The sequence below is a fragment of the Aedes aegypti genome, chromosome 1 (assembly GCF_002204515.2).
Source record: "Aedes aegypti strain LVP_AGWG chromosome 1, AaegL5.0 Primary Assembly, whole genome shotgun sequence".
NCBI lineage: Eukaryota > Metazoa > Arthropoda > Insecta > Diptera > Culicidae > Aedes > Aedes aegypti.
This window is the reverse complement of record NC_035107.1, coordinates 24610500-24617765: the sequence shown is the minus strand read 5'-3', so window position 1 is coordinate 24617765 and position 7266 is coordinate 24610500. Positions and strand designations below refer to the sequence as shown.

Sequence of the window (7266 nt, the reverse complement as noted above, 5' to 3'; positions counted from 1 at the left end):
GAGGATACATTGGGTGATACATGTTGCTAGAATGCCGGACAAGCTTGCAAAGATGGTTGTCGCCTCGAATCCGGCCAGTATTAGCAGCGGGAGCACAGTGAGCACGGCCAGGTGAGTGATGGTTGCCTGCGAGGTAGGAAGGAGGTGTCCACGAGCTGGAGGTGGCGTAGAGTTAATAACGATGTTCTGAAACTGCAATCTTGGCTGGCGACTTTGCACTTTAATTTCAACGTTCGTTTGCTGTTGCTGTCAATTGGCAAGAATGTCAGGTAAAGCATTTTCACACAATATCCTCAATGCATTTACCGGATATGCTCTCTCACTTTTTCTGAGGGCTTCCATTCGATGAAATCCGCAACATCTGTGAATATAAATTTTTAAGATGTTTTGGTTGTTAGTATGCTTAATATACCGAGTTAATACTTACAGTTTTGTGAAGGTCAAGATGCGCAGAAGTTTTGTGACACAGAACTTCGTGAAACATCCGTATTCGTGATCTTTGTCATCATTATTCCACCTGTCCTATCTGTTGTTTTATGCTTATGCTGACGTATGCATCCTGACGTAAGGAACACATCGGTTGTCAATACGTCGTAACAAACTTGACGAAAGCAACATAACTTTTGGTAACACGTCGTAACGCACCCGACGAAAATAACAAGATAGTTTTCAGAACGACTTATCAATAGGTCGCATAGTCGTTTCTAAACGGAAAAATGACTTGAAATCGTTTTTCACTCAAAAACACAATTTAAACATAAGAAAATGCATATAGAATCTGCTACAATGATAAATGTTGTTGTTTTGTATTGACCAAATGTATCCACTTAACATTTAATGGCTTAGTTGGTAAATAGGAATTAAAAATAAAACTCGAAACTTCAGCATCGATTTTCTCGTTGTGAGCATAATGTTACATTCGCCATATTGAAAAAGTGGTCTTGAATTAACATAGTAATTACGTGAAACGGCTGGTTGTTCTCATATAAATTTCCTCCACTGAAACGCATAAATAATGGCGAATGGCCGTTTGGTAGGCGATATGATGGAAAAAAGGCCCAAAGTGTTGGATTGTGTTTGAAACCCTCACTCTCGACTCGATATAAGAAACACACATTCGGTCCAAGGCGTATGCAAACAAGGTATTGCGTTGTTTGTACAAATTATCGGCCGCCCGATGCAAAGCGCAAGGAAGCAGATAATAGGAACGCCAAATTGGCCCAAACTGATGGCGAGACCACGAACCTGCGGTTGTATGAATAAATAAGTGAATGGCCACTTTACTCGTTGGATCCCCGAAATTGCACACCGTTGCGCAGTTGCTCACAGCTGGTCAAAAGTAAAAAAGGAAGTACGCAGATTCTTTCATTGATTGCATTTTTGAATATTGTTGGACCGCCACCAAACCAGACCGCACACAACTCATTCGCGACGTGCCTCTACTCGCCGCGTTTTAAAACCAGATTTTTAGCGTGGCGCTTCATTCTTATGATTTTTATGAATACAGCGCACTATTCAGATATTAGTCGCGACACTAGGGAACCAACGAAAATAGTTAAAAAAGAGTATTTGTCTTAATTTCTACCGTATCCATAATATTGAATACTAACTCTTCAAAGTGCTAACTATAAATCAAAAGGTGGCGGAATTCCGAATATTAATCAGTCCTTGATCTTAACATGACATATTATGAAAATTTTGTCAGTGCAATCGTATTCGGAAATTTATTTTAAGTAGATTTTTTATCCATATGTGCAAGATTTATTTTTTGACCAATTTTTGTATGAAGTGCACTGTTGGCCTTCTCGAGAGGCAGGCTGTCCTTCTCTCCGCATGCGGACAGGAGGAACAAAGCGGAGCAATTGATAGGACCACCCCTTTAATGAACCTCTAATTATAGTCCCCTGGTTGGTAACGAGTGGCACCCCAGATTTGGCGGACTTTGCGCGCGATTGTTACACGAGGTTCACCACGGTTCCAGGTTTTGTACTTTTGTTTTCGTTTCGGGAAGAATCGCTCCTGGGAAGTGATCGGGGTCTTCGGGGCCGAAAAATTCGGAAAGTACCGTGATTCTGGATAATTTATCGCCTATTGCAGAGCAATTTTGTTGGCCAGGATCGTGTTCCGATCGATTGTCCGAGGTCATTGGCCAATTGCGCAACTCATCGTATGAAGTGCTGCTCTTGAGTTAGTCCAGGAAATTCAGAAATTTGACGAACGAAATCCTCTTCAAATCTATTTACGTTACAATTCATTTCAGAAATTCAAAATGACGTCTAAAGATCATCTTAATGGCATTAAAATTCTGGCCCAGAAGAGTGATCATGAAGTTCTCCATTTTCCTACCCTAAAGAGACCACCACTCTTGTTCAAATCCCATAAATCTTGCCCCACTTGACGCGCAGAAAACTATTTGGTAAAAGTGGACAATCTTCTCTTTGGCTTGCAGCAGCAGCAGCAGCAACTAAATGCACCCAACAAAGCTCTTTTGCACCAGCTCAGCTCAGCTTTACAACAGCAAACCGTGCGAATGATGATTTATCGGCGGACAAATTCAGGGGCGGACCAGGCCACGCTCGAAAGGCCCTCGAGGGGAAGTGATTGTTTTCGCACAACCGCAGCTGGGGAACACACCCCCATGTGCCGGCCCCTCGTTGTACCCTTTCACGTTCGACTCGGAACGTAATGAATTTAAGGCGCTGAAAAGAGTCAATATCGATCGTATCATCACCGTCATAATCACTGTTATTTGGGCGGCGAACCTCGAGTCGGGACGATCGGACGAATGGACCACCGGGCTAGCAGAGCTAAACGGAGGAACGAAATATTGCTCTCGTGAGCGTGATGATAGCTGTACCCGAACCGTTTGATCGGGAAATTTATTGCCCCGGAATTATCCCTGCGCGCAGGAATGGATTTTCAATTGCACCCATCAGGCATCATAACCTCCTCCGATTGGGAGAGCACGATAAAACCATTCAATTGAACCTCAATGATTTGATTCATTGCGAGGAAAACTGTTGGGAATTAAAATAGCGATTGTTTAAACTCGAAATGGTGTCTGCTCTGCTCTGCTCCGATGTTCACAAACCTTCTGTCCATAAGCTTGATAACAAAGCGCAACAAAAATGACATTTTTGCGTGTCTCAAGGATCAAATCATGTGTCTCTAGTAGTTTTGGGGTAGCTGGATCTGATGCCGTTCTCAGAAATTTTCCAGCACCTCACAATTTTTAGCTACAGGTCGCCAAAGTTGTATAAAACATTGGTTTTATTGATGTTTACCTGAAATTTGAAGTATAATTTATCAAACTTTTTTTGTGATCTTTTCCACCAAGCATGCAAAAGCGGACTTAAACTTTCGTTTTACATATATTTTGGTTAAAATTTCACGATTAAATTTAGATTAAAACGATCTTTTTCAACATGCTTGCAGTCTCCATACAAAATTCTTCGTATCTCTTATATAACAAAATACATTACTTTTCTAAACCACCAAAAAAAAACTTTTCCGCTTCAAAAATATTATAAAATTTAATGATAAGTATTGTTATACACATAAAGTTTGATATCTGTAGCAAATTAAGCAAATAACTTGCATGCAAGTTGGCTGAAATAGTCAATTTTTGCATTTTCAACAATCAATATCTCAATAACTAGACGTGCTATGATATTTTTGGAAACGGCAATGGATTCAGCAACCTTTAATTAAGTAAATAGAGGTATTTTGATGCTGGAGACAAAAACGTGTTCCGCAGTGTAAGCTTTCCCCCAAGAAGCATGAAATACTACTCTGCTCTGCTCTCCTGTGCTCTGATGTTTACAGAGCTAAAAGCATAAAAGCTACTCTCCAAAAGCATGAAAAGTTTCTATAAAAAATATTAGAAAGCCTTTGGAATGAATAACATTTGAAAGCTTATCTCCAGAAGATGGAAAAGCTTCTATTTCAAAAAAGAGCTTTCCTCCAGAAGCTCGAAAAATTTATCCCTAAAAGTTTGGAAAGATTCTCTTCAGAAGCTTGAAAATCTTTTCCTCAGATGTTGGAATGCTTTTCCCCAGAAATTTTAAATGTACAGTGACCCCACGCAGTTGAATCACCCACAATTTATGAATCAGCTGATTTCAAAAGACAAAATTATTATCAAAATTGTTACAAAACATCACAGAATTATTTTTACACATAGTTTCTTATCAGTAAAAATAATTCTGTGATGTTTTGTGACAAGTTTGATAATAATTTTGTCTTTTGAAGTCAGCTGATTCATAAATTGTGGGTGATTCAACTGCGTGGGGTGACTGTATCTACGAAGAAACTTGGAAAGCTTTTCTGCAGAAGTTTGGAGCTCTCGTCTACAGAAGCTTGAAAGCTTTACTCCTAAACCTTGGGAAGTTTTCTCCAGAAGCTTGGATATTTCTTTCCATAAGTTTAGAAAATTATGCTATAGAAGCTTTGGAACTTCACTTTCCTTTCCCGAGAGTTTGGAACTTCGCTCCTAGAAGCATTAAGAGCTTTTCTCCAGAGGCTTGGAAAGCTTCTTTCCAGCAGCATGAATAGCTTTTTTCCATAAGCTGGGATATTTTTTCTTCAGAGGCCTTAAAAATTCTACCAAGAAGTAAGAAATGCTCCCCTTTAAAATATTAAAAATTTCTTGGAAAGCCTTTCTCCAGAAGCTTGGAAAGCTTCTCTCCAGAAGCCAGAAAAGCGTCTCTTCAGACGCTTGGAAAGCTTCTTTCCAGATGCTTGAAAAGCTTCTCTCCTACGCTCGGAAAGCTTCTCTCCAGAAACTTGGAAAACTTCCCTCCAGCCGCTTGAAAAGCTTCTCTCCAGAAGCTTAGAAAGCCTCTCTCCAGAAGCATGGGAAGCATCTCTCCAGAAGCTTGGAAAGCTTCTCCTCAGAAGCTTGAAAATCTTCTTTCCAGAAACTTGAAAAGCTTCTCCTTAGAGGCTTGGAAAGCCTTTCTCCAGAAACATGAAAAGCTTCTCTTAATATTCCAAGAAAGCTTGGAAAGCTTATCCTCAGAAGCTTGGAAAGCTACTCTCCAGTTGCTTGAAAAGCATTTCTCCTACGCTTCGAAAGCTTCTCTCCAAAACCTTGGAAAACTTCTCTCCAGAAGCTTGGGAAGCGTCTCTCCAGAAGCATAGAAAGCCTCTCTCCAGAAGCTTGCAAAGCTTCTCTTCAGAAGCTTTAAAAGCTTCTTCTCAGAAGCTTGGAAATCTTTTCCCCAAAATAAAGCTACTTCTCAGAGGCTTGGAAAGCCTTTATTCAGAAGCTTGGAAAGCTTCTTTTTCTATTTCTAGAAAGCTTGAAAAGTTTCTCTTCAAAAGCTTGGAAAACTACTCTCCAGACGCTTGAAAAGCATTTCTCCTACGTTTGGAAAGCTGAAACTTGGATAACTTCTCTCCAAAATCTTGGGAAGCTTCTCTCCAGAAGCTTGGATAGCTTCTCTCAGAAGGTTGCAAAACTTCTCTCAAGAAGCTTGCAAAGCTTATCTCCAGAAACTTGAAAAGCTTCTCCTCAGAGGCTTGGAAAGCCTCTATTTATATTCCTAGAAAGCTTGAAAAGCCTCTCCTCAGAAGCTTAGAAAGCTACTCTCCATACGCTTGAAACACATTTCTCCTACGCTTGGAAAGCTTCTCTCCAGAAGCATAGAAAGGCTCTCTCCAGAAGCTTGCAAAGCTTCTCTCCAGAAACTTGGAAATTTTCTCCTCAGAAGCTTGGATATCTTCTCTCCAAAAGCTTTAAAAGCTACTCCTCAGAAGCTTGGAAAGTTTCTCTCCAGATGCTTGGAAAGTTTCTCTCCAGAAGCTTGGAAAGCTCCTTTCCAGAAGTTTGGAAAGCTTTTTTCCAGAAGCTTGGAAAGCTTCTCTTCTGAAGCTTGAAAAAAATCTCCTCAAATTCTTGGAATTCTCCTTAGAAGCTTGGAAATATTCTCCTTAGAAGCTAGAAAACCTTTGTTTCAGAAGAACTAGAAACTTGTAAAGCTTCTTTTCTAAATGCTTGGAAAGCTTCTTACCAGAAACTTGGAAACTGAGAACAGAAATAGAAAATTCTGCAAGTAGGATATGATGAATGGAAAAAACTGAAAAAAAGAAGATTATCGCGCTTGAAGAAGTGGGAATCTGAGAATGAAAAGCAGAATTCTGAGAACGTAAAAGAGAAATCAGTTAATATAGATAATTTAAAAAATGAAAGAGACTTCTGAAAACAGGAAAAAAAACTGATAGTGACCATGAAAACTGTAATATCCTTTCTGCAAAGTATTAAATGAAGTTGGTGAGAAATCTGGATCGAAGATTAGAAATGAAGCCATAAAAGTGCAAGCAGTATGAAAGTTGACTTTAAAATATAAAAAATATAATCTTGCAACAAAATAAAAATGCTTAAAAATCTCAAACAGAGTGCGAGAAACTTGAGACCATAAAGATGAAATAATATAACAACCTAATTAAATTAGTTAGGATAAGAATAGAACGATGAAAATCAGAGAACAGAAAGAAACAACTGAAAACAAACAGATAATGATAGTGAACAAGAGATTACTGACGGAAGAAGAAGAAAAAATATGAAAAGTGTGGGCCTCGTGGCCGTGTGGTTAGTGTCACCAGGCATTTAAGCGCATCGTGTGGGTGTGGGTTCGATTCCCGCTGCAGCCATTGAAACTTTTCGTTAGGAATGTTTCTCTGCTGTGCCACTGGAGCATGCTTGTCCGTTGTCTAGTGTTAAGTTACAGTCTGTGCAGCTAAATGGCTGAAGACGGTGTCCGTGTCTTTTTCAAAAGTAAGGGAGCCATCTTCATTACGATAAGAAAATATCATGAGAACATAATGAGATAAGTATGATGATATAGGTTGATCTAAAGAGAAAGATAGAGCAGATAAACGTTGAAGTAAAGATACTCTCTTTGGTGTTAAAAAGTCAAACGTAAAAAAAATAGATTAGAGTAAGAAACAACACAGAGAAAGTGAAAAGTCAAGAAAAGTAAAGACTGAGAAGCAAAAAAAAAAGTGAATATAGATAATTCTGAAACCAGAAAGATACATATGACAACAAAAATAAAACTGAGGACGGTGGTGTAGTGGTTAGAACACACGCCTCTTACGCCGAGGACCTGGGATCGAATCCCATCCCCGAGAAAGTCACTAAAAAAAGCAGTGACGACTTCCTTCGGAAGGAAAGTAAAGCCGTTGGTCCCGAGATGAACTAGCCTAGGGCTAAAAATCTCGTTAATAAAGATAGAAAAAAAAAACTGATAGCGATCAAGAGAA

The 7266-nt window shown here is 39.4% G+C and overlaps 1 long non-coding RNA gene across 1 annotated transcript; it reads right to left on the bottom strand.

Annotated features, from left to right (window-relative positions):
- Positions 1–322: 322 nt before the first annotated feature.
- On the bottom strand, positions 323–741 carry LOC110674803. Its single transcript, XR_002499209.1, has 2 exons — positions 428–741; positions 323–361 (listed from the first exon to the last, which is right to left on the bottom strand). It is a non-coding gene; the product is annotated as an uncharacterized LOC110674803 (long non-coding RNA).
- Between the last annotated feature and the right edge of the window lie 6525 nt (positions 742–7266).